The sequence below is a fragment of the Odocoileus virginianus genome, chromosome 13 (genome assembly GCF_023699985.2).
Source record: "Odocoileus virginianus isolate 20LAN1187 ecotype Illinois chromosome 13, Ovbor_1.2, whole genome shotgun sequence".
Classification (NCBI taxonomy): domain Eukaryota; kingdom Metazoa; phylum Chordata; class Mammalia; order Artiodactyla; family Cervidae; genus Odocoileus; species Odocoileus virginianus.
The window spans coordinates 42,922,075-42,948,051 of record NC_069686.1 but is presented as its reverse complement, the minus strand read 5'-3'; the positions used below and the strand labels follow the sequence as shown (position 1 = coordinate 42,948,051).

At 38.3% G+C, this 25,977-nt stretch overlaps 1 protein-coding gene across 4 annotated transcripts in view; it reads right to left on the bottom strand.

Annotated features, from left to right (window-relative positions):
* The window catches only part of GTDC1 (glycosyltransferase like domain containing 1), a 571,706-nt gene extending 557,369 nt beyond the window's left edge, over window positions 1–14,337 (bottom strand). For 2 of the 4 annotated variants that reach the window (XM_070476252.1, XM_070476249.1), the window contains exon 1: window positions 14,210–14,337. The gene's annotated coding sequence lies outside the window, so the exon portion shown is untranslated. Of the gene's footprint in view, window positions 1–9,620; window positions 9,749–14,209 lie in introns of those variants that run through there. The other 2 variants (XM_070476257.1, XM_070476251.1) reach the window with 2 other exon arrangements.
* Window positions 14,338–25,977: the final 11,640 nt, after the last annotated feature.

The following is a 25,977-nucleotide window of genomic DNA, read 5'->3' as shown; positions in this document are numbered from 1 at the left end:
ACTCACTCCAGTATTCCTGCCTGGAAAATTCCATGGACAGAGGAGAGTGGCAGGTTACAGTCCATGGGGTCACAAAGAGATAGACATGACTTAGCAACTGAACATACACACACATCAAGCTATGTGTTCGATCCCTGTGTTGGGTAAATCCCCTGGAGGACACAGCAACCCACTCCAGTACTGTTGCCTGAAAAATATGGACAGAGGAGCCTCGTGGGCTATAGTCCATGGGGCTGCAAAGAGTCAGACACGACTGGGCGCGCACACACACAAATTAGCGACTGAACACCCACACATCAAGCTATAGATATGAATTCTTCTGTATGTTTTGAAAAAAGTTTACTTTAGGAAAAAATAGTAACTGCAGTCTACAAAGGGATCTATTTATTGTGTACTGCTCATTGTGGAAGGTTTCCAGAAGACAACAGTAGAATTCCCAATTTGGTCTACCAATGTTAAATTCACATATTTCTTATTAAATATAACTTATTTATAAAGTGTTTTGCTGCTCTATTTAAACACACACACACAATCACAGTCTTTCCTAAACTGCCTTATATTTGAAAACGGGAAAGTTTTCCAAATATTAATCACAATGATCCAAAATAAAATCTGCAGAGGAGTTCAATTATGGCACAATAAATGAATGACAAAGCATCTTACTTCAAAACCCCTGAGTTTTAGGATTTGAATATCTGTAAGAACATTCCTTTCATTACAGATTCAAAAGTTTAAGGCTTTCAAACGCTACAACACACCTGTCTCTGAGTTATAAGCATTACTTCAGTGAAAAAATAGCTTAAAAACCATGAAATGAAATCAACTCCACATAAACCTATCTCATGACTGATAACTAACCTGACTTGTAAATTAGATGTCGGTAACTTCCACTATTCAGCAATCCACAGGTTGTTTTTTCCTAGCAGGATGGCTATGTTAGCTGCGATGCACTCTGACCAACACGCAGTAGTGGCGTGTCACACTGACAAACCGAACAGTACAGACCTTAACAAAGGTTTCCAGGTAAGTCATGAGAAAATCTTTCAGTAGATGAATGATATAAAATGTAATCTATGTTTTATATCCTGGGCTGCCAGGACTTTTGTTGAATGCTAGATGAAAAAAAAATTGTTGAAGATTCACTGAGGAAAAAAATGGGATTTGACTTTAAGAGAATCCACCCACTTCATTTCTCAGCACTGCTTTCAAATCCTCTATGAAGTGAAAGTCACTCAGTCGTGTCCGACTCATTGCGACCCCATGGAATTCTCCAGGCCAGAATACTAGAGAGGGTAGCCTTTCCCTTCTCCAGAAGATCTTCTCAACCCAGGGATTGAACCCAGGTCTCCCGCATTGCAGGCAGATTCTTTACCAGTTGACCCACCAGGGAAGCCCAAGAATAGTGAGCTATGTTTCGATAACTGATATAAACAAATGTATACGAAAAGCAGGGATTCTAACCAAATAATATATTGATTTTGGTTCAGAGAGCACTTTGATGCTCCAGTTTTCTTGTGATTCAATAGTTCTACAAAATACATAGGTTTATTTCCAGTTCACACATGCTCATTAAATCATTTTAAGTGAATTTAGTTAACAGGTCTGAAGACATTAATTTATTATTAGTATCTGTTAGTATTAATTTATAATATTATGTTCCATGCACATTAACACTGTACAGCATGATTTTCTACTTACTATTGAGTTCAACAGCCTACACAAAAGGATATTTTCCTAGAAAATTCTGGTTACAGTAGCAAATAGAAGCCTTTATTTACACACTCTAGGGGAGAGCAAAATTTCAAAAATTCCCCAAACGAGAACTTCCACATGAAATCACAGTCCTTATTTTGACCTTTTCAGTTTAAGCTAAAAGAGATGCTTAAGATGTTTTTCAGGTTAAGCTAAAAAAGATGTTAAGCTAAGAGATACTTCTCTTTACATTATTTCCCTTAGTGTAAGAAAACCCAATACTAAAAGGTGATAACTATATTAATTTCCATAAATAGGATCTTAAAGGTTTGATTACCAAAGCGATTACCATATATCATTATGGAATGATAATATATTACATATTCCCAAAGTAAAGATCAAATTTACTTCAAACACCCCCTCTCAAAAAAAAAAAAAAAAAATCTTTATTCAGTCATGAAGTCCTTGGAATCACAGCAGGGCTTGATGCCGTATTGGTGTCACATTCTGCCAGTAATCCAAACAGGCCAGCCTTCTTTTTCAACTTCTTTGTCTACTAGTGCATCACTGGACCCAGCAGGCAGTTCACCCAGACAATTTCAGTAACGGATTTTGGCTCTCTGTGCATAATAGATGAAAATCTTTATGAAGTATCCAGTTTGTCTTATAGCTGAGAGATCTGAACCTGCTGCAGATGTCACATCTAAATTCTTGAACAGATTTTTATCATCAGTGCCACCTATAAAACAAGACAGTGTCACCAACAGCATTGTCCTAGAGAACATCTATTTCAGCAATGCTAATAAGCTTTCTGTATCACAACTGACAGTCATTTATTTGCCTAAAACAGAGATCAGCAAACCAGAGCCCGTGGCCCAACATTTAGCCCATTGCCTGTTCTTAGATAGTCATGATCTAAGAATGGATTTTATAATTTTTCATGACTTAAAAAAAATTTTTTAATGATTAATATTCTGAGACATGTGAAAATTACATGAAATCCTAATTTCAGTCTCCATAAATAAAACTGCATTGGAACACAGCTACTCATTCATTACGTACTTTTTAGCTGCTTTCACACTGCAATGGCACCTTAACAGAGACCACAATCAACCATAAATCCTAAAATATTTACTACCTGGTGCTTTGAAAAAAGTCTGCTGACCCCTGGCCTAGAGAACATTTAGTGGGTAGGTAATATGACATCTAGTGTCTTTGCCTTACTTCCATCCATTGGTTTAATAAATATTTCTTCAGTAGGTCTATCACTCCAGTGCAGAGAGTTAACTATGGTCACTCTGCTTCCCACTTTGGCCCAGTCTTGCCTCTATCCAAAGGGCCAACAATGCCCTTGGGCAGGAAGAAGACAAACTCAACTTCAGGTCAAATTCTAGTTCTCCAAAGTTGGCCTTGTCTGTATCCCCATGTTTCCTGGTTCTCCATTTTTGGCATATATCCACCATTCCCCATAACAGGCTCCCTGTATGGACACCACTCTAAAAAGTCTGTATTTCCTACCAGAGACTCTAAGGCAGTAGTCTGAATCACAGCATTCTTTGATTTGCCAGCCGATTACCAGTTCTACCCCTGCCCTAGCAGCCACATGTAACGTGAATTTGTTTGGGGCCCTTGTGAACATTTTGCATACTTCATCACCCTCCTGGGTTCCATTCTTCTGATCATGAATGCCCCTGGAGTTCATCAATTTCCTACTACATTCAAACCTCTGGCCTATACATCTATGACTTCAACCTTGTCAACTGGTGTGTCATTCTACCTCTCGAGCTCAGTTCCTACAACAACCAGACACAGGAGTATAACACAACAAAACTCTGTACAGTGGATCTCCCAACCTAAGACTACCCATCCCTTATTTTAGCAACTGACACAAAAAGGTAGCTATTAGTATCACTCCCAAGCAGCATCCAGAACATCCCTTCTCTTTTTTTCCTCCACCATTGCTGGTTGGCCCCAAGTTTCTATACCTGCTTCATCTGAGAGCTACTTACCACCCTTTCTACACAGCTGGGGTCCCAAGGATACCTGCATCTCGAGTACTGATTCAGAATGCCTCTCTTGCTTATATTAAAGCTTTACCCACAACATTGTAAAGCAACTGTACTCCAATAAAGATTAATATTATTTTAAAAAAGTTTTAGCACTCCTATTTCTATTGCAAGCAGAAAAAGGGGGTCTCTTGCCACTGGGACTGCAATGAAGTAATGATTTTGACTAGACTTCCAGGAGTCAGAATATAATTCCCTACAGAAAGATGTTAATAATCCAAAACAAGGCTATGCCCATAGTATTAATGGCACTATCGAACCCATCTCTAATGCATATTATATTGTTGCAAATAACTAATTCACAAACACATTCATAAGCTGTGGACTGACCATCTGAAAACTAGCTATGAAATGTCAGGAAGACTTCACAGCAGACAAGTTAGCCTAGAATGAAGACTTCAGAGAAAACGGCAGTTTATTTTCAGCAGAGGGGATTTCACTGCAATCCTGAAGAAGCAGCCATGGAGAATAGCTCTTAAAATGACATGAACAGCTCACAACCAAAAGAGTGGTATCAAGAATGAATACACTGATGGAATCACCATTAACCATTATCTCAATTCTGAGTAGCAACAATCTAGGTGGCATCAATCTTAAATAAAAATGAAAATCTTTTTTAAAAACACACACAAGAAACTTCTGCCTGCTTGGAAAACGACACAGAACTCCAACAAGTGACATATCGTTACAACTAGAAAAAGAAACGAGGTAAGTAGTCCATATTCCAAAGGAATATGCAAAATATTACAACTTTAGAACTTTCACTTGATGAATCTAGCCTAATTTCCTTAAACAGTTCTCAAACTTCTTAGTATCAAGACTCTGTGCACTCTTGAAAATTGAGGACTCCCAAGAGTTTTTTTTGTTAATGAGTCATAATTATCAGTATTTACTATATTAAGAATTAAAGGAGAAAATTTTAACTACTGATTCATCTTAAATTTTTTAAGCTTGACTTATAATCTAAAAATTGATATATGAGATACCACACAATTAAGCTGATTCTCCCATCCATGGACACAGGCTGTTTCCAATTTCACTATTATAAAATGAAATCATAGATCTGTAAATATTAACAAGAAAAAAAAAAGAGGATTGCTCTACAGATTAATGGGAAGAAAATCAGGTAATAAAATAGCATTTAGAGTTTACTGTCTTTATTTTAGGTAAAAAAAAAATCCAACATTAAATGTTTTATTAAAGCACTTGTTTCAGTAAACTGCTAGTATCTGAAAATGCAGACATGTATCTCATCTCTCTATCAAGGCTGAGTTCCTGCAGAGTGGAAACTGCTTATTCATATACACTCTACAAATATCTGTTGAATGAAACAGAATTATTTTCCATTTCTAGAATGTGCAAGACAATGATTAAGCTCCAGTTTTGTGAGAAAATATGCTCTGCTTTCCTCAGAGTGATTCATTTTAAAATTTTAATGACATGTTAATATGAGAATATATTTTTGAAAACTTACTATACAAAAAAACTTTAGTGTTAAAAATGACACAGCTTACAACTTTTGCAAATTTCTTTCATGTTTAACCTAATAGAGGACAGGTGAATTCTCTTATCTGCTTCTACATACAATCTGTTGTGATACCTGTTTTGACTGAACTACATGAAAACAGCCCCACACAAGTATGCAGTGAGAAAAAAGGAAGCATACAGTACTATTAATATCATTTTCAGATAATTATGAATGTTCTTTGATACTACACCAAAACTTGACAAGTAGAGGAGTCATCTGTGGGCTAGCTGTAATATGAAATTGAGTAGCACATAAGCTTTCTGTATTCTGTTACATGTTTTTTATAAGGGTCTTTTACCATAATTTTGGAATATTGATCACTTTGAAAATATTGTTTCACTGAGTTATTGCTGTTCAGTCACCCAGTCATGTCCAATTCTTTGTGAGCCCATGGACTATAGCACACCAGGTCTCCCTGGTGTGAGAATGTCCCTCACATTCTCCTGAATTTTGCCCAAGTTCATGTCCATTGAGTTATATAAACATTGAAGATCCTGACATAATTAACACCACAGCAAAAATGCACATTCATAACATCACCACCCATCCCATTGGAAAACTCTTTAGGTACTGAGAAGCTAACAGAACACAGCAGCTGATGTAATATTTCCAAAATTTTAATTTTCCCCAGAAAGTTAAAATTTTATCATCAGCAACAAATATTGTCGATTGTTTTCCCCTCAAGTGAACAAAAAATCGCTTTGTTCATTTTTAAGAAAATGACTGCCAGATATCTAAGTCTGAATAATCATGGTTTGTCTGGTATTCAATCTTTTAAGCAAAAATGATACTTCATGTAAAATATGGCTAATTCAGCTTGCAACTCAAAAGAATACTTAAGTGTTTTCCTTGAGATAAAATACTCTGGATATACAGCAGAAGTGCCTTTTGTGTATTTCCTATCTCATCATATATATATATAGAGAGAGAATATAAAAACATCACCTATGAAATATCAAACATATATAGACTATTCAAACATCATACACAGAATATTAAAACAATGCACTCAAGGATCAAGATTTAATAAAACTAATAATTTTTACTGCTTCATTAAAGACACTCAAGTAAAACAGGCTTTTTTGAGTTTTTGTTTTGGGGTTTTTTTAAAAAAAACCATGAATGCATAGCAGGGAAGAATATGATGATTACTAGTAGAGTCTGGTGTTGCTGACATTTAATATCTACTAAGATATTCAGTTTTACCTTTAGTATTAGCAGAGCAAATGTAAAAACAGTGGAAAAGGAAAAAGTTAGTATTACCATAAAGATAGTTTTAACCTAATGGATCGCCCTGAAAGGGTCACAGTGACTGACCAACAGGCTTATATACCACAACTTGTAGACTACTGCTGTCTTAAAAAAAACACTGAAAGCTAATGAATGATCACTTGCCATCTTCAAATCCATAGTAAATGCCCTCCAACATAAAAAATACACTAAATACCTGTATGAATTATTTCCTTTTAACTCGAAATTGGTCCATTTTGTTCTGAAAGTGAATTAATAATAATATAAATAACAGTAGCGATTAACATATAATGACCTCTGACAGGTATTATGTCATTTAACCCTCATAACTCTATCAATTCTCTGACATTCATGTCACAGATGAGGAAGCCTGAAGTGCAGAGAACTAAAGCCACACTTCCAAAGTGTCAATAATTACCAGTATTTATGGATTCTGGCTTTACTTGTGGCTCAGCTGGTAAAGAATCCACCTGCAATGCTGGGAAGATCCCCTGGAGAAGGAAAAGACTACCCACTCCAGTATTCTGGCCTGGAGAAATTCCATGGACTGTAAAGTCCATGGGGTCACAGAGTTGGACACGACTAAGCGGCTTTCACTTTTACTTTAAGTATTTTGCCTACCTCATATTAGTCTTAACAACCTTTTTATTATCCCTTTTCCCCTTCTTAACTCTTTATGCTTTAATACCATTTTACAGATGAAACTTGTAATCAAAAAAGTAAAGTACCCTGCCCAAGGTGACCCAACTGTTAGATCATCTATATAAATAAATCCAAGTCTGTCTCACTCCTACGAGTACAGTACACATTCTGCTTTCCTATACCAAATATCAACATATCCTTTGCATATAAATAGACTGATGGTTACAAAAGTCTTACATAGTTTTAAACAAGACAACCGAGCAAGGCCTCTATTTGTAATAATTCTTGCTAATTGACTATCTGTCATGAACTAGAACAAAGTCTATTTCCCTTTAAAACAGTATATGATCCAGATAAATAGTTCACTAATTCACATTATTAAACACTTAGCTGTGAACAGGACAATGAATCAATACAGATAAGCTTTCTCTTAAAAAAAAAAAAAATACTCAATACACTCAACTGATATTATTCCAGTATTACAGATGAAAAAACTGAAACCCAGAGAAGTAACTAACTTCCCCCAAAGACATGTTGTTCACAAATGGTACAGTCAAAATCAGTCTGGACTCACCCTGAAGCCTAAACTCTTCAATTACATGGCCTGCATATATTAAAGAAGGCAATGACCTAGGAATTGTTCACAAGGTCTGTATACAGAACTTGCTGATATCATAACAACTCTAACCAAGGCAATCAACATATGAATCATCTTGCATCTCAAAGATCAAGAGATGAAAAGCAAGCTGGTGCATGCTGAAAATAAAAAGCCATGTTCTAAGGTGCTTTAATAAAACATCTATAGGTAATGTTGAAGAAAGAAACAAAATTCAGTTACAGAGGTGTCAGATGGCACACACCTCTGTGGCTAAAATAAGCCTACCTCTGTTTAAAAACAAAATAACAAAAAAAAAGGCCCAGAGGATAGCCACAGGCTATCTACAGATTGCACAATAACTTTCAGATGCCAGTAACCCAGGAATGCTGCAAACCTCAGTAAATGGCAGCAGAAATCATTACCCTAAGACACTAGCACTCTAATCAATCAGAAAAATTTTAATTTCAAGTTAGAATTTGCAAAAGTCAAGGGTTATGCTCCACTGTTTGTTTCTATTTCAAGGGCTGAAAGTACAAACTGTTGCTTAACATTAAACCCCAAGGTGGAAAGGAAAAGAATCAAGGTTTATCCAGCTCAATTCACCTTCACAACTTGTTGTAAGAACTTGCAGAAATACAAACATCTTGAGCCTGGACAGAGGAATGTGGCTTTAATTTCAAACCAATTGTATTCTCAAGGAGTCCCCCCACACACTTGACGTTTGACAGGAAGGTGACAAAATGGAAGGCTGTGGTGTACCACCTAAAAGGGCAGGCATTACAGGCAAGAGATGAGCAATTACACTTGTCACAGAATACCATATTCTGGATTCCCTCTGTGGCAAAGATAAAAAAAAAAAAATTACAGAGCAAACCTTACCTCCTCCATCAATGATTCCCACCATGACCAAAAAGAATCAGAATCTAGTAATGTAAAACCAGCTGACAGATATATAGAAAAAAAAATTCAAGATTGAGGTCATGTCCCTTGACATGCATCATTTACACTAAGGATTCCCTCACTTATCTGAATTAATTTCACGTACCTCATTTCATTCAGATAATTGAAGTTTTCCTCTTAAGAGTTATAAAGTGTTTACCTCAATATAATTAGTAAACTGTTCACTTAAAAATACCACTACAAAAATTACCAACCCTCCTCTCTACACGACACATGTACTTCACCATCATTAAAAGTATGATTTTGGCCTTCACGGGAAATTTAGTTCAAAACTCCTCTTTAAAAAATTAGCACAAGAAATTCTACAAGAAAAGTTATGGTCATTACCTTTTTAATAAGTGTCTGCATTACTTGTTAAAGACATGGTAATTTGGATACTCAATACATGACTACTGTTCTGAAACCAAATTAAAGGTTTTAGACTACTAAAGAGTTTGATGACTTGCCTCAATACAATAACTGGGATAGTATGAACAAAATCAAAGAGGTCTCTCTTTTTTATAAGCAGGCATTTAAGGGCCTTTTAACGAGAATTTACTCTACAGTATATAATTACTAATGAACAAAAATAGGGCCATTAAATTCACTTCTTTATAGTGCCATAAAACTTCTATTTGCAAGAAATAGAAAAAATATACATTTAATCAAACTCAAGAGAACTCTAAATGTGCAACACCTAACAATACACAGTGAAAACTATATACTACTTCTTCTTAAACAGATGCCCTGCCAGATAACCATGACTGATTTTCGTGTATGGATATGCTTATTTAAAACACACAGACTCTCTGGCACTAATGATGGCAATGAAAGGCCTAAACATCTTATATGAACTCTCTATTTCTATATGAACACTGGTTTCCAACACTGATAACAGACTTACTGTTGACTACATCCAACTGATATTTGTGTACTGTCTATCACCTGCTATGTGTCAGGTACCGCAGTAAGTGCTGAGGACACTGTCAGGAACACCACAAACTCAGTCCCAACACTCGAGGAATAGAGAGTCTAGAAGGAAAGACAGATAATGAAAAAACACGCTACAGGAAACTGGGTGGAATAACAGATACTTGGTCAAATGAAAGCTCAAAACTGCGAGAAGATCTGGATAGAAAATCAAATACTCGGAAAACAATTAGCTACTACTAAAATTCGATAAAAATAAACCACTAAGTAATTCAGCTAAGAAGGCAGAGAACCAGGAGCAGAACAGTCAGGAAGTAATGAGTATGTGACCAGGGTGTTCTAGTACCAGATGCAAATGAAAAGCTGACCCTCAAAAAAGCTGAAACTGTAACAGCCAAAGAGCCCAGCTCTCAGCGGTCCTGTTCTCAGTATCTGACAAGTCAGTCCGGTGAGTGTGAGCCTGAGAAGAAGCATCAAAGCATCCTGACTGCTGGTTCTGCCCCCGCTGACGCAGGACCCCAACCATCCGCCGTGGAGAAGACCAGGCCCCAGCTCCAAGGGAGGAGGACAGCAAGGAGACAGAGACGGTCAGGCAAGGAGAGCTCTTGAGCAGGCTCAAGACAGGGTTCAGGTCCGTAGAGGATCCCAAACACACAAACGAATAATACAAGAAACACATCAACTCTATGGACTAGTTAATAGCAAGGAAAGACTGTGGAATTGCTTTACTTTTAAAAATAAATACTCAAAATTATATTCTTAAATTTAAAAGACTTACGTGTGACCTTCAAGAGTGGGAGAAAAGGACTAGACATTCTTACTAATTCTTACCAATTGTCTGATTCTATAACCTAACTCCATCTAAATCTATATTTATATTCTACATGCTTTACATATACTTCCCCAAGATGTTTATGGCATATGTTTCAAAACTCCTGATGAGTAAAAGCGTTTTTCAAAATGAGAATCTCATAGTCAAACTGAGTATGTGCAAAGGATATAAGAAGACATCATATCTCAGTAAGCAATGGATGCTCGGGGCACTGGAATAATTCCAGGTTTCACTTCCTGAAGGGGCTGAGGATCTTAAGGTATTTTCAGTCTTAAAAATCAGTTCAAAAACTGGGTAGAAAAGACAGAACGGGGAGTGGACAGGCCAGGGAGCCTGGGACTGACATAGGAACCAGCAATGATATAAGAGAAATTATTTGCTCCCTATAATTAAGCACCATCATACTCTACTACTGGAAGAGGAAATGGCAAGCCACTCTAGTATTCTTGCCTGGAGAATTCCATGGACAGAGGAGTTCATGGAGTCGCAGAGTCAGACACAACTGAGCGACTAACACATACACAACACATACATACTTTACTATACAGCTGTTTTTAGTAATAGTGCCAGGAGAGGGGAAAAAAGTGCATGTAGTCCAAAGACAATGTCCCTGTGAAGACTACTATTTATATAAATCAACATATTCAAACAGAAATAACACTACGGAAACAGCCTTGCATTTGCCCAAACATTATTTGCCAAGGCTATTCAAATGGTGGAGTGGTGGTACTTTCCAAAAGAATTGCTTGAAAATTTTCCTCATTTTTTTAAAATAAACAAAACATTATAATAATCTATTAAAGAAAGAAAATATAAGTCTAAGAGAAAAAGAAAATATAGTGGGGTCTTGGTTTTTTTGTTTTCGTTTGGGGTTTTTGCTCTGCTTTTTCAGTATATCCATCATGAAGCACATTACATCAGCCAAAAACTGTTTAAAGTATCATTTAAGGACAGCCTGTAAAGGTAGTCTGAACTCTGAAAGTCATGTTGCTTCCAGGAGTTTATATACTGAAAAATATATCTTTATAAAGTGAAACGAAGGTGGCCTTAAAATGTGGCCTATGGTAACAATTAGGATCATTCAATTCACAATTTTCAAACTTTGCTCCAGTAGAAAAACTGCATTATTTTAGCTCTACGTGGTGTCCTATCAAAAAGTTTAAGTAACAGTGTGTTTCCCCGATTTCACAGTGGATAACGTATATTAAAGAATAAAATTCTCAATGTTAAGCTTTTTCCTCAAATTTTCTAAAATATTATTAGATACATGCTACCTCTTTCAGTATTGGAATTGAGCCTAACAGAGTATCTGATTCAACACAAAAACGGAAATGAGATATTTCAAGTTTATAATATCATCATTCATGACTTCCAGACACTCTGCTACCTTCTTAAGTTTGATTAAGTCCAACAAAACCACAAGCATTTACAAAGGACCTACTACACTTGACATGAAGCATACACAGATGAATAAAGCACAGTCCATCTTACAGGAAGCCCCCACCAGGGAAAGTGCACACAAGCCAGAAAGTCTCTACAAATGCCTGCAGTAAACACTGCAGTGGGAGATGCAAAGAATTCACCCCAGGCCAGCAAGAACTCCAGACTTCTGCGTTGAGGACCACTCAGAAAAGGGATGCTGAGGATGCTGAAATTCAATGACTACATGCGTACAAACCTTTCTTCTTTATTATATCAAGGTTACATACATCATAACTCTAGGATTCTTGAAATGCCAAGCTCCTGGAATTGGCACAGACTACCTGAATCAAGAATATGAATAAACATTCTTAAAATGAAAATAGTTACAAAATTCAAAGAAACTGGAAATTATTGTTTCAATTGGTAAAATGTAAACACTCCTTAAATATAATTTGTATCTAATGAGTCCAAATCACAAGGCATATACTAAGGCATATACTCAAAATATGAGGAAAAAATTAAAAGTCAGTAATTATTTGGCTTTTAAGACATCAAAATCAAAACAAATTTTGGTACAAAAGTATCCACTGTGGAGGGATAAAGTATCTATCTACTTAAGTGTTCAGTTAAGTCAACTAGTTCTCTTCAGTTCATGTTAAATCTCTTCAGGAAACTTGGGTTACTTTCTGCAAAATAATGACGCTGGATTAAGTTAATAATCAATAACTAATCATCAGCTGCTGAAGTTCCTCACACAGAAAATTCAGTACTTCTGCAGTCAGTGAAATTAAGACGTCAACATGGTTTCAAAACAAGAGTAAAGAAGCCTTAACTTCTCGAAGTGGTAATGCTATAAACTTCAGTTTCCTACCTTATCTCAGTATCAAGGTTCAGAGTTTACCTATCCAGTTTTCAAGTTCGTCAAAGAAAGTTTCCTGATTCAAAGGGTACTCCTCCCACCCTCTATACTAAAACTGTTTCTTTAAAACAAGATCCTAAGGAAAATGCATAATGAAAGGCAGTGCGAGCTGAGGAGACTATTCCACATCAAACCTGGAACGCACTAATTAAAATTCGGTATTACACTTTGTATGTGGGTTCCTACATGAAACTCCAGCCATGCTTTAGTTTAAGGTTAAACAGGTTAATAGAACCCAATAAAATGGCTCTATAGAATTATACTGGATTTCTTTGAGCAGCTTCTTTACCTGACCATTCTGTTGAGCTTTAAAATCAACTTCAGGGGTAGCACCCAGGAACCAAGGCGAGCCACGGCTCACGGGGGCTGCACTCTGCAACCCACCTCATGTGGAAAATCACCGTCAACGCACGTTTTCCACTTCAAACTGTGATACAGTGGAGGAAAAAGTGCATAGCCTTCTCTTTGAACCTCCCATCACACTGCCTCCAGGCGCTAACTTAAGAATTATCTCGAAGATAATCTAATGCAGTACAGTTCTCAGAAGACTCTATAAAGTTGCCTTCGCCAGAGAGGAGAAGGGAAAAAAAAAAAAACCTCGCCCGAGACTAAAGGTTAAATTACTATAGTACTGCAACTTCGCCGTTGGGTACGTGTCTGGATTTACAGGATTAATTCCGGGGACATTTCCACCAGTACAAACTGCCTGGATCCCGATTAGAACTAAGTGTATGCTGGATCCTCACAGGAGAGAAGTGGCGGGGGTGCTCAGAGTGAGTGAGGTCGTTAAGTCTCCGCAGACTAAGTAAGGGGCTCCTGAGGTCAGGAAAGTGAGGGCGGTAATTGGGCCAGACGCAAAGGGTCCTTCAGGCAGGCCTGCGGACGCGCGGCGCGAAGGACCACCGGCCCGGCCGTCTCAAGATCAGCGAGGAGGGCCCTGAGGCCGAGCCCGGGAACCTGGCCCCCTCCTCCCAGCCAGAAGGCGACGCACCCCCACCCACTCCCGCGGCAGAGCGAAGAGGCGGCAGCGGCGCGCGGAGCTGCGGGAAGCCGGCCCGCAGAAAACGCAGAACCCAAGAAAAGGGAGTCCGAAAATGGCCAGTGTGCAGCAGGACTGAGACGCAGCAGCCCGGGTGCCCGGCTCAGGGCGCGCGGCTGCCGCGGCACCGCCAGCGCAGCGCGTGCGCCCGGGAAGCACGCCGCCCGCGCGGCCCTCAGCTCCGCCCCCCCCCCCCCCCCCGGCTCCCTGCGCCGCCGCCGCCGCCAAAACCCCTCTGGGAACTCCGAGCCGCGCGGCCCCGCGAGGCGGGCGCCTTGGAGCGGAGGGGAGGGGCTGCGCTCCCCGCCTCCCCGCCGGCCCGCGCGGCTCCCCAGCCCGGAGCCTACTCACCTCCTCCTCCTCCTCCTCCTAGTCTCTCCCTCCTGGCCACCGGCGCGGCCCAGCCGGCGACGCGCTGACGCCGGGCCCCTCCCCCGCGGCCGCAGCCGCCGCCGCCGCCGCCCCGCCCGGCCCGCGGCCGCAGCGGCCTCAGGGCGCGTCAGGCGCATGCCCCGCCCACTGGGTCCGCCCACGCGCTCAAGACCCCGCCTCCAGCGCTGCCGGGACGCTGCGGGTCCCTGACTCAGCGGCCGCTCCCGCCCTCTGGAGATTACCACGTGTGGGCTCTGGACCCCCGCACCTCTTTTTACCTGTTCACTGCCCGACGACCTCGCTTTGCCGCCCACCTCCCCACCTTTCCCATCTCTGGCCCAGACCCCTGTCTTCCCCTGAAGGTTTTTAGTACTCTCCTCAACCCCTAGTCTGGTTGTAAACTCTGATGCCTTCTTTTCTCTCTAGAAGATCTTCGCTGCTCACTGGGTCAGCCTCAGTTTGCAGTTCCTTGCCAATCCCTTCTCTCCTGGTCCCCGTCCCTCTCCCCTGCCTGCTGGAGCCTCAGGGTCCCCGCGCGGACTGGACTTCTTCCCTGCCACCGCTACCTGCCGTGCAGATCCCACCTCCTGAGCGCCTGCTCTGCCAGCGCGTTCTAATTTCCCTCCTTCTGGTCACCTCGGAACCCTGTGGAAAGGCTCGCTTCTTTCTTTACCTACATTTTGAGCGTCTTTTCTGTTCTCACTGCTCCAAACACTTCAGATGCAGTGTCGGGGTTAAACAAATGCATATGCGCGACCCTACTCACCTGAAGAGTCTCTGAAGTAGTTAAAAATCACAAAACTGGGTCTTCCCTGGTTGTCCAGTTGCTAAGACTTGGTCCTTCCAGTGCAGGGAGCTTGGGTTCAATTCCTGATCAGGGAACTAGATCTGGCAAGCAGAAAGTAAAGAAGGATCCTGAATGCCACAATGATGATGGAAGATCCCAATTACCACAAGTAAGACCCAGTGCAGCCAAATAAAGTATTAAAAAAATATCACAAACCTGAGCAATAGCAGTGATGACCATCTTAGACTTGCATGGGTCCCATACAATCTTTTTCTGTGCATTAATATATTAAATGACACAAGTCCTGTTGGGGATTAAAGTTCACACATTTTGCCTGTTGTTTTCTCTGCAATGTAACCTCACTTTATCTCTTTTATTTTTAAAATTCATATTCAGTAGAAGAGCACCAGGATCTTTTAGATCTCCTGTTTTCTTACCTGTAAAAGGAGGAATGTGTTTCTTCCACATTTCAATTTCTGTGATTCCGAATCAAAGGGTTTTGTATTTGGAAAGCGCTTGTGGGTTAAATGAGTTAGAAGGCAGAAAAACATGCAAATTAACGAACTCCGGTAACTTCATTTTAAAAACTGCAACTTGGAAGAGTTGGGCTGTGATGTGGAAATGAATTAAACATAACAAAATGAGGGAAACTGATTAGGCCTTTGGAGCTACATCCACAAGTTGCTTTAAATTATGTGAGTAAACATTATTATCCTTAAATTGAAGAGTAAAAACTATCTTACATTCTAAACAAAATCCAGGCTCTATGTAGACCCTTGAAGTTTAAAACCATTGTTGAACTGAACAACAGCATTATAAGCCTGTGAAAGCCTAATCAACCATCTGTCCATCCCCTTTAACACAAATTGGGAAACAGAAAACTATAAATGCCAAAAGCTGAAAGTGAGTGTTCCTAAAAACACATAAAGCTAGTAAATCCTATCCATGGAACAAGTATAAGAAGAACTCCAAAGGCTATGGCAGTCATTTCACTGCTCTGGAAATCCAGTCTTACAATGTTATAATTACCTTATCTAGTCCTTAATATCATCTGGAGTCTAATCTTTTCATTTTACAGTTGAAGAACTGACATCCAGAAAGGGTAAATACTACTCAGTATTACCCAGATTAATTGGAAACAAAGTCAGAATTCAAACTCAGATCTTCTGACTCACATACCTGCCAGCATCTGGGTTATAGTTACTAGTCACATAAAGTTATTACACATCAGAGGTCTCTGACTCTGCAGTTTTTCCTACATGGCCTAAGTGATGTATGAAATTATACATGGCATTAACTAGGAAAGTTTTGCTATCAGAGGTCATATCGTCCCACTGATTTCAACCATTCCTTTTGCATAAGCTCCATCTCACCTGGTCAGGGTTCATCTTTGTTCCAAGCAATTCTGGCCAGGACACTGGGGTCATGTCACAGCCAAAGACATTCATCCTTGGAGGTGCCAAGAGCTGTGCATGATTATAAGTATTATGAAGTCCCTATTGCCAAGAAAATTACAACAATACTAGGGAAATAAAATATGAAACATAAAGTAATAAATAATTCATAATTAATAACAAAGGATTCAATTATAGAATCCAAATCTTAAATTAGAAATTAACCATGTAGATTAAGGGATCCCTTCTTAAAAGACAACAAAGGAAAATGTAAAATCTGGATTGGGTTTATAGGAAAAAGGTAAAGGAAACTGCTTGAACAAAGGCCCTGGAGAAAAAATAAGCAAGCTAACAATGGGGAAAAGTTAGGAAATCAGATGAATCAAAAGAAGAGCTTCGTTTTGGAAACAACAGAAAACAAAGGTGAAATGATAGGGTAGAATCATTGATAGAGGACCTGAATTTGAGCCTGAATAACTTAGGTTTGATCTAATGGAATATCACTTTGAATTTGGCAGAGGGAGAGGAGTGAAAATGAAACAGGAGACCATTTGTTAGATTCTGAAATAGCAAGTGGAATTTAAAAATCAATGATAGACATAAATGTGACTAAGGAAAACACTTGGGTTTAGTGATTCTAATACGGAATCAAAGATCAGTAAGAAGTTCAAGATGACTTTAGGGTTGTGGTGTGTCAGTAACAGTATACATAGACCTTACCCCTTAGAATTTGAAGATCATCAGGCTTCAAATGGTACATACAGGCTCTCAGTTGCTGGAGAAGGAAGAAAAAATTTTCCCAAGTTATACCTTCCTATTCATCACATCCTAATTTCAGAAAAGTTTAGTTTGCTACTCAAATTAGAAGGTAAGAAAAAAAATCTCTCACACTTTCATGGGTCCTTTGCTATTTTATGGTCGACCTATTTCTATTTCCATTTCAGCCGCACTGATGTAAAAGTGCTCAATAGTGCAGTATATAATGTTACACTTGGAAATAAATCAATAAGTGTTTGTTAAATACATACCAAATGCTGTTCATCACTCTGCTAGCCTGGAGAGCTGGAAAAGTATAAAAAAGGACCTCTGCTTTTCATAAGCTTATAATTTGCTTGGATAATAAAGGTCAACACAACTGACACAATAGAGAATACATTCCATGGATGGTGATGCCAACCTGGATGGACTGTAAAGTGTGCTTATACAGAAATAGTGGGAAGCAGAGTTGAATGAATTGTAAATGATCTCATGGATACTACTCATCATTTAACAACTTTTCATCAACCTTTAAGCATGTTCTAAGTTCTGGAGGTAAAGCAGTAAAATAAAAAGCTCCTCCTCTCATGGAGCTTACATTCCACATAGGAGAGACAGAGAGGAACAAATAAATACACTACTATCAGGTAGTAATAATTGTCCCAAAGAAAAGAAAACATGAGGATGTCAAAATGAGTATATGAAAAGTAGGCAAGATGTTTCTAAGGAACATTTAAACAATGGCTTGAATGAAAGAAAGAACCAGTCCAGAGAGGATTTGGGGAAGGGCAGTTCAGGCAGAGAGTTAGCTGGCTCAGACGATAAAGCGTCTGCCTACAATGTGGGAGACTTGGGTTCGATCCCTGGGTCGGGACTTGGGTTCGATCCCTGGGTCGGGAAGATCCCCTGGAGAAGGAAATGGCAACCCACTCCAATATTCTTGCCTGGAAAATCCCATGGACAGAGGAACCTGGTAGGCTACAGTCCATGAGGTCGCAAAGAGTCAGACACGGCTGAGCGACTTCACTTCACTTCACTTCAAGGAGGTCAAACTGAGGGTCCTTAAGACTAAAAAAGACCAAGTGTTTCTGAAGGAAAGTGAAGGAGATGAAATAAGAAAGGTAAGCAAATTCTAGTAGGTAAGAAGGGATTTTTAAGGTCAGGTTAAAGTACAGATATTTGGAAGATTAGTCACGCTGGCATTCAGGATTAGAGAAGGGAAGATTAGAACCTGTAAGACCAGATGGAAGCCTGTGTGATAATCCAGGCAGGAGGTGATGTGAGGTAGACAAGGTTGACGGGCAAGGTTAGCAAGGAAGACAAAATGTCAAGGAGATCAAGTAATGGGTATTTATGAGGGGTGGTAGGCGGTGTTGGGTGGGGAGAGCCCACAGTGTCAAATGCAGCAAAAAGGTCAAGGAGAATAAGCATTAAGTAAGAGCTGGTATAGTTAACAAGAAAAATGTCATGTGTGACCTCCAAGAGAAGAGTTCCCATAGAGTGAGGTGCTGAGAAGTGAGGAAATTGAGACTATAAACTTTGACCGTAAGAATCAGTACTACTCAGCTGTGCAATTTACCTTTTAGGTCATTTACATTTAGGCTAGTATCAAAATTTTAAATCTATGTTAAACACTCCCAGTCAGGTCTAAACTTTTGTCTCTGTACTGAAGGGAGAACAAACTTATACCATAGAAATATATCTTACATGTTTTTCTGGGCCCAAAATCAGTCACACCAGTGATTCATTGCTCTAAATGTAATTAGAGTTTACTTAAAATTCCAAAGGCATTTTTCACAGAAATAAAGCAAACAGTCCTAAAATCTGTACAGAGTGTAAAAGATCCTGGGTAGGCAAAGTAATCTTGAGAAATTAGAGTAAAGCTGGAGGAATCATTGCTCCCTGATTTCAAACTGTACTACAAAGCTATAGTAATTAAAACAGTGTAGTATTTACATAAAAAAACAGACACATAGATCAGTGGAAGAGAGGAGGGAGCCCAGAAATAAACCTATGCATGTATGGTCAATTAATTTATGACAAAAGAGCCAAGAATATATGATGGGGAAAGAACAAGACTCTTCAGTAAATGGTGTTAGGAAAACTAACCATTATTTGTACCATATACAGAAATTAACTTAAATGGATTAAAGACTTGAATGTAAGACCCGAAACCATGAAACTCCTCAGAGAAAATGTAAGCAGTAATCTTAACTTAGGTCTCAGTGATGACTTTACAAATTTGACACTGAAAGTAAATGCAACAAAGCGAAACTAAACAAGTGGAACTACATCAAACTAATAAGCTTATGCACAGCAAAGGAAATCATCAACAGAATGAAAAGGCAGCTTACTGAATGGAAGAAAATATTTGTGAATATTTTCTCATAAAACAACTCAGTAGCAAAAAATAATTTTGATTAAAAAATAGGCAGAAGATCTGAATAGACATTTTTCCAAAGAAGATATACAGATGGCCACCAGGTACATGAAAAGATGCTCTACATCATTAATCATCGGAGAAATGCAAATTGAAACTGCAATGAGCTATCACCTCACACCTGTCAGAATGGCTATTATCAAAAAGACTAGAAATAACAAGTGTTGATAAGGATGTGGGGAAAAGGGAAACCTTGTGCATTGCTGATGGGAATGTACAAATTGGTGCAGCCACCATGGAAAACAGTATGTAGGGTCCCAAAAAAACTAAAAGTTGAAGTATTATATGGCCCAGCAATACCACTTCTGGGTATTTACCCAAAGAATTGTATGAATTCAAACAAGTTAAGAGATACAGAAAACAGATTGGTGTTTGCCAGAGATGGGAGTTGAGAATGAGAGAAAAGGGAAAATTGTTTTTGGTTTTGTTTTTTATTTAAATAAATTAAATTTTTTTTAAAGTTCATTCTTACTTCTGGGATGTGGCAGAAGTCTAACAGTAGAAACACTAAGGCAGATGTAGTACCATGTTGGTTATGGTTCCATTACTGCCACCTGTCAGATCTAAACCGCAGGGCTGTGGGTGTTACCTTGAACACATCACATAACCTTGCTGAACTCCAGGTTTTCAATAGTAGTGAGGGATTTCTCGTATTTTCGCACTTCTCTAAAAAAGAAACAAAGACCATTGTGGGAGATTCATATGAACAGCTATCACAATTCCAGCAGATACTTTCTCAAAGTCTTTCCAAAAAGACAGTTTGGTTGAACTAGACAATTTGGTTCAGCAACTTGTAAAACAATTAACAAGTACCTTTCTTCCCTGGAAACAGACTAGACTAGTTTTTGGCAGACAGAGTGAAAGAAGCAAGTTAAGTCCCCTTCATTTGTAGCGCTACAGCTTTTGCATCTGAGAAAACCAAGCCTGACTCTGGCTAAGGTTTGTCTATGGATGCTGTGCATGCCTTCTTTCAATTGTCTGATGTACATGGGTAGACTGTGTTAATTTGTTAGGTGTTATTTAAAGATGGAATGCTGTTAGCAGTCTTTTTTCTTTGGACTATTCTTCACTTAAGGGGGTCCAGTTGAGAGCAGCTAATCTCTTGGGATGGTCTGGAAAGCTTCATTAAATTCAGTGAAGAAAAAGTAAGTATAAGTTATTCTAAAAATCATCAAGGCATATACTGTGTTTAATTTGCTGCCCCAAATGCTTCTCAAATCAGTAGTGACCAAGGATTCCTAGCATTAATGAACAATTACCATATTGCTGAAATCAACACCGTATTTAGCCTGAAAAGTCTTCTCATTTTTGGTGCTAAAGAGGCCAAAAACATCAGTTAGCCTAGGAAGCATAAAATGTACTCTGTTGATGAAATGATTTCTTTAAATTAGGGTTTAGCTATTCCAGTGCTGTAATACAAGAAAATTTGCTTTATCATTGTTACCTTCTGGCCTAGATACAGAAATGTTTTATGCTGTGGTTCATCCTGTACCTTTTATCAAGGATAAATTCATGTTTTTGTTTAAAAACAAAGAAAGCTTACATAATCTCTGCTGATGATTAGCCTTTCCAGTAATTATCTATTGCTTAGAATCAGTGTCAGCCAACCAAGTTCAGATGGCAAAAAAAAAAAAATGTTTGATCTGCAGTGATGGGCTTTAGAAGACTGTGTATATGGAAGGTATAGTTATGCACATACAGGGAACATATTTATCTAATTTGACTGCCAGTGATTTAATTAATGTTTGTCAAGCACTTTGAACATGAAAAGAATTATCTGAAAGCTGAGAGCTATTACTCATCATCATTTTTGCTATTTGTTAAACTAAAATTAACATACAAATGTGATACTTTTATGGTATCTTTGAGAGATGTGTTCCTATTCTAACAAATCCGTTGGACTACACATTAAGAAAGTCTCGTTAAAACTTCAAGGCTCTGGTTTCTGAAAGTCAAGCTTCAAGCTGGTTGGGTATCATCCATCAGTCGATTGTGAAGCATACAGGCTAAATAAACAACAGTAACAGATTGGGGAAGTGTATGCACCTGCTTATTGAGAAGATGTTAACAGGGGCAAATCTAAAATAAGAATGCATACCGCAACCTGATTTTCAAGAAGTTTTCGTGCATGCCTACACTTAAATTTGCCCATGTTATCACCTAATTTTTTTTTCTTCTAGTTTTCTCTCCAAAGAATAACAACTGATGGGCATAAAGCCTCAGTTACAATCTGAGAAGAAAAGAAAGAATGAAAAGACTCTATTTTAGAGTTTGGAGGAGAAGTAAACATGTTTTCCCTTTAGCACTTTTTCTCCAAGAGCAACTGGCAAGAGAAGAAAACCTGAGAAGAAAGTAAGAAGCCTGGACGAACGTCCTGATCTAACATGGCTCTTCACAGACAGTGGGTAGTGCTGCATTCATACTTACAGGAGATTGATAGGGTATTTGTCCAAATTCCAAGGACCATAGCATAGAATGGGCTCCTTGTGGTATAGAAGAAGTGACTCAAAAAGATACTGACTGTTCCATATGACTTATTTTTGAATTTTAGTTTCATTTCATTTACATCCTAGTCCCCTAAAGAGACTTTTACATTACGCTTCGATGCAGAATCTTTCCATGTACCCCATACAACTCACGTACCTTTAGAGCGTGCACAAGTGTGTGCTCAGTTGTGTCCAACTCTTGGCGGCCCCTCAGACTGTACCTCACTAGGCTCCTCTGTCCATGGGGTTTCACAGGCAAGAATACTGAAGTGAGTTGCCATGTCCCTCTTCAGGGGATCTTCCTGACCCAGGGATCAAACCCATGACTCCTACATCTCCTGCATTGGCAGGTGGGTTCTTTACCGGCTGAGCTACCAAGGAAGGCCTTATGTTTGTACAGTAAGCTTGATTATGGAACTAGTTTTACCTTAACCACACTAAGCCAAACTTGACACATTGGCCTGGGAATCTTCTCTTTCAACAAGCACTCCCAAGATTTTATATTTGCTAATGCTCGAGAAAAACTTCTAGGAGAGGTATTACTTATTCTGCCTAGATATTCTTAGCACAAATTTTCCTTATGGTAATTAGATATGGCAGGGACAAGGGTGCTCATGAACCTTTATGTGGCTCTCATATATTTTCCACTCTCTTCTGTGGTTGGGTTGGAGCCACATAACTAGTGCTGACCAATGGGCTTGAAAAGAAATGAAATTTGTCACTCCTAGTCTAAGTTTTTTTTTTTTTTTTTGGGTACCAAATTACTTTATTTGGTAAATAAAGTATTTTTTATAAAGTATTTTTTATCTAGTCTAAGTTTTTAAGAGCACCTTTTCTTTTCATGACCCTAGAAACCTCACTTTCCAAATGATGTAGCTATAAGAAGGAAGCACCCCTGGACTCTTGGAAGCTGGTCTGGAGAGGGATCGTGACCTTCAAGAGATCTCTAATGAGCTAGAGGTAAACCTTTAACAGTTAAAGAGCTGAGTGGTGCAATGCAGTTAACTGTGCTATCATTGTGTAGCCTGTTCTAAAGAACACAACTGGATTTAGACATCTCTCACAATTTCAGGGACAGCTTTTAAATTTTGAACCATAATATGGCAGCAAAAGAATAATAGAGAGACTTCCCCAGTCGTATGCCTCATGACCAAAAGACCAAAACAGAAAACATAAACTGTAGAGTTTTTCAATATGTTATTAAATAAATTCAATAAAGACTTTAAAAATGGTCCACATTAGGGGAAAAAAACATAAAAAAATAATAATAGAGTGAACAGTGTACAATTTACTAAATAAATAATTTAGGAACAAATGGATATATTACAAAGATCCCAAACAGTATGTTACATGGTAGAAAAAAAAGTTTTTTATGTAGTTCAGTTCTGGTGGGGCTTACCAACACTTCCCTAAATTAAAGAATTAATGAAATCTTTACTCTACTATACCTAGAAAAAGTATCTTTGTCCTGGTCATTTCTAGATCCTCTTTTTTCCCCCAACCTGGTTTTACATCATTAACAGTCCATCTTCTAGGCTCTCAGATGGATGGAATTCCCATACCCAATACCATCAGAGGTGGCTTGATTACTTATTTGTTTTCACTGTTAAAAATTCACTCCTTAAGCACATCAACTAGTTTTATGTGTTTTAGGAGCTTATTTATGGAATTGGCCCCTAAACTTCTAATTCATTATTGCACAGATGTGTGCAATCCTCAGACAGAGAGATTCACTTCTTTGGAGAGCCCACCAAAACTGTCTGATTCATCCTTCTCATGGGTGCTGTTTTTGGGTGCTGCCCTCACACACCTGGGACCAGAACCTATAGGAAGGATGAATCAGACAGCTTTGGAGGAGGGAATGAATGATGGAGGAAAATCTTCCATAGAGATCAAATACTTTGCAAACATCACTGATCAATACTATTTGCTGAGCTACCCCTAACCGCAGAAGGCCCATTTCTGCTATTGAACCATTACGAAATCACTGTAGTTTGAGAGCTACAAAAGCACGTAAAACAAGGATAGAGAAAATCCTTTCATGAGTTCGCAAGTACTGCAGAGACTCTTTCGGCAGTAGCTGCACCCTTGCTTTCAAATCTTAGACCTGCCTCAAATCATTTTTTGAAACTAAGGGAATATAAAACACAAGCTAGCTAGTTTGCTTCTCCCATGAGTAGAGGACAGTTAATAACATTTCTTATATTTTAACATATCACCTTTCCCTTCATTCATAGACAAAACAGAAAGAAAAAAAAAAAAAACAAAAAGTACCGTGTGCTTTTTCCTGTTGCTTTTTCAGTAATTCCAAACCAGTCCACATAACATTCATGTACTCATGTTGTAGAACCATATGAAACAAACTCATTGAAGTCATTTTCAGTTCTATTTAATATTTATTTGTCCCCATTTTGAAATAGGGCCATGTTGCTTTTGTTCCTATAGAAGAGAAGTTATGATTTAAGAAAACTTTACAAAAGGGAAGCTGATCTTGATGTTATCAAACTTCCCTCTTTTCTTTTAGCAGAATGTTTGAGAAAATGCCAATTGGTGTAGCCTATCATCAGAACATTTCAAGATCTGTTTGCCTCTGAAAATGAACTCGTATAAAACTATCTGAACTTTTTTAATAAATTATATTCCTATCTGAATACTTAGAACCTATATTTTTTTCTGAAAAAGTGAGACTGTATCAAAATGTTTTAGGTGAAATCATATCATAACTAACTTCTACAGGTTCCCCCATTTTTTAGGTGGGGGACATGCACTGGTATAACCTCAGGCATTGATCTTCTTTTGTGGTTAAGTATTAACGAGAATGCCATTTTTGTCCAAACTGACCCCGGATGGTTTTATAATTAGAAGATCCACTCTAAAATGAAAGTCTGAGGTTGATGAGGCAGAACCAGCTATGTTTTAAAGAGAAATTCTTATTAATACAAAATATTAGAGGACAAACAAAATCAATTTTTAGAGACATATTAACCAAATTGTTCATTATTATACTAAACATTGCAAAAATCAAGAGGATGGACTGTATTAGCCATACTCAAGCAGGAGAATGAAGTACTGTGGTCTAATTTATGTACAATAATCATTCATACTAGCATTCTCATTGTTTAGGTAGTGACTCATTTTGTTCTATGTGATTCCTGTTCTCCATGATTGGCTGCTATTAAAAAATAAAAGCAATAAGAATAAAATAGGATTTTACCAGGCTAGCTTTGGGTTTTTAAAAATACCTGAACATAAACAATAAAGCAAAGATTATGAGTATTTAATAATCCTTTACCTTTACATCTTTAGTATAGGTTTGAATATTTGAAAAATAATGTTTTTCTCCACTAAAGGACATTTGTTTTTTTTTTCATTCCCTCTCATCTGCTATTCTTTCCTCCAGAGGACACTTAGTAAGATGTCTTTGGTGGCATATAATTTTAGCATTTAAAAAAGTTGAGCCCAAAGATCAAGTTAGGTAAGCATAGGCTTTTGCTTGTTCATTTTGCATTCCTATCATTTGGTTTTCTTTTGGGTATAGATGGGTGTATTAGAGGAGGGGGTGTATTTCAAAGAAAGGGCTTAATAAAGTAATTTACTGTCAGCAGGTCATCATTAATAAGCAAATTTTTTCTAAATCATAAAACTGAATAAATAAAAGATAGGATGAAAACCACTGTCAAAAGACACAATTTTCAAAGTGCTTTAAAAAATGATGAAAGGATCTAAATGTCAGTGCAAGAATACACAAACACAGATGAATTCATTTCTTAAAGGTGTTTCACTCTATTTTTTTATTGAATTATAATTGTCATACAATATTACATTGGTTTCAGGTGAACGACATAGTGAGTCAGTATTTGTATACATTATGAAATGATCACCAT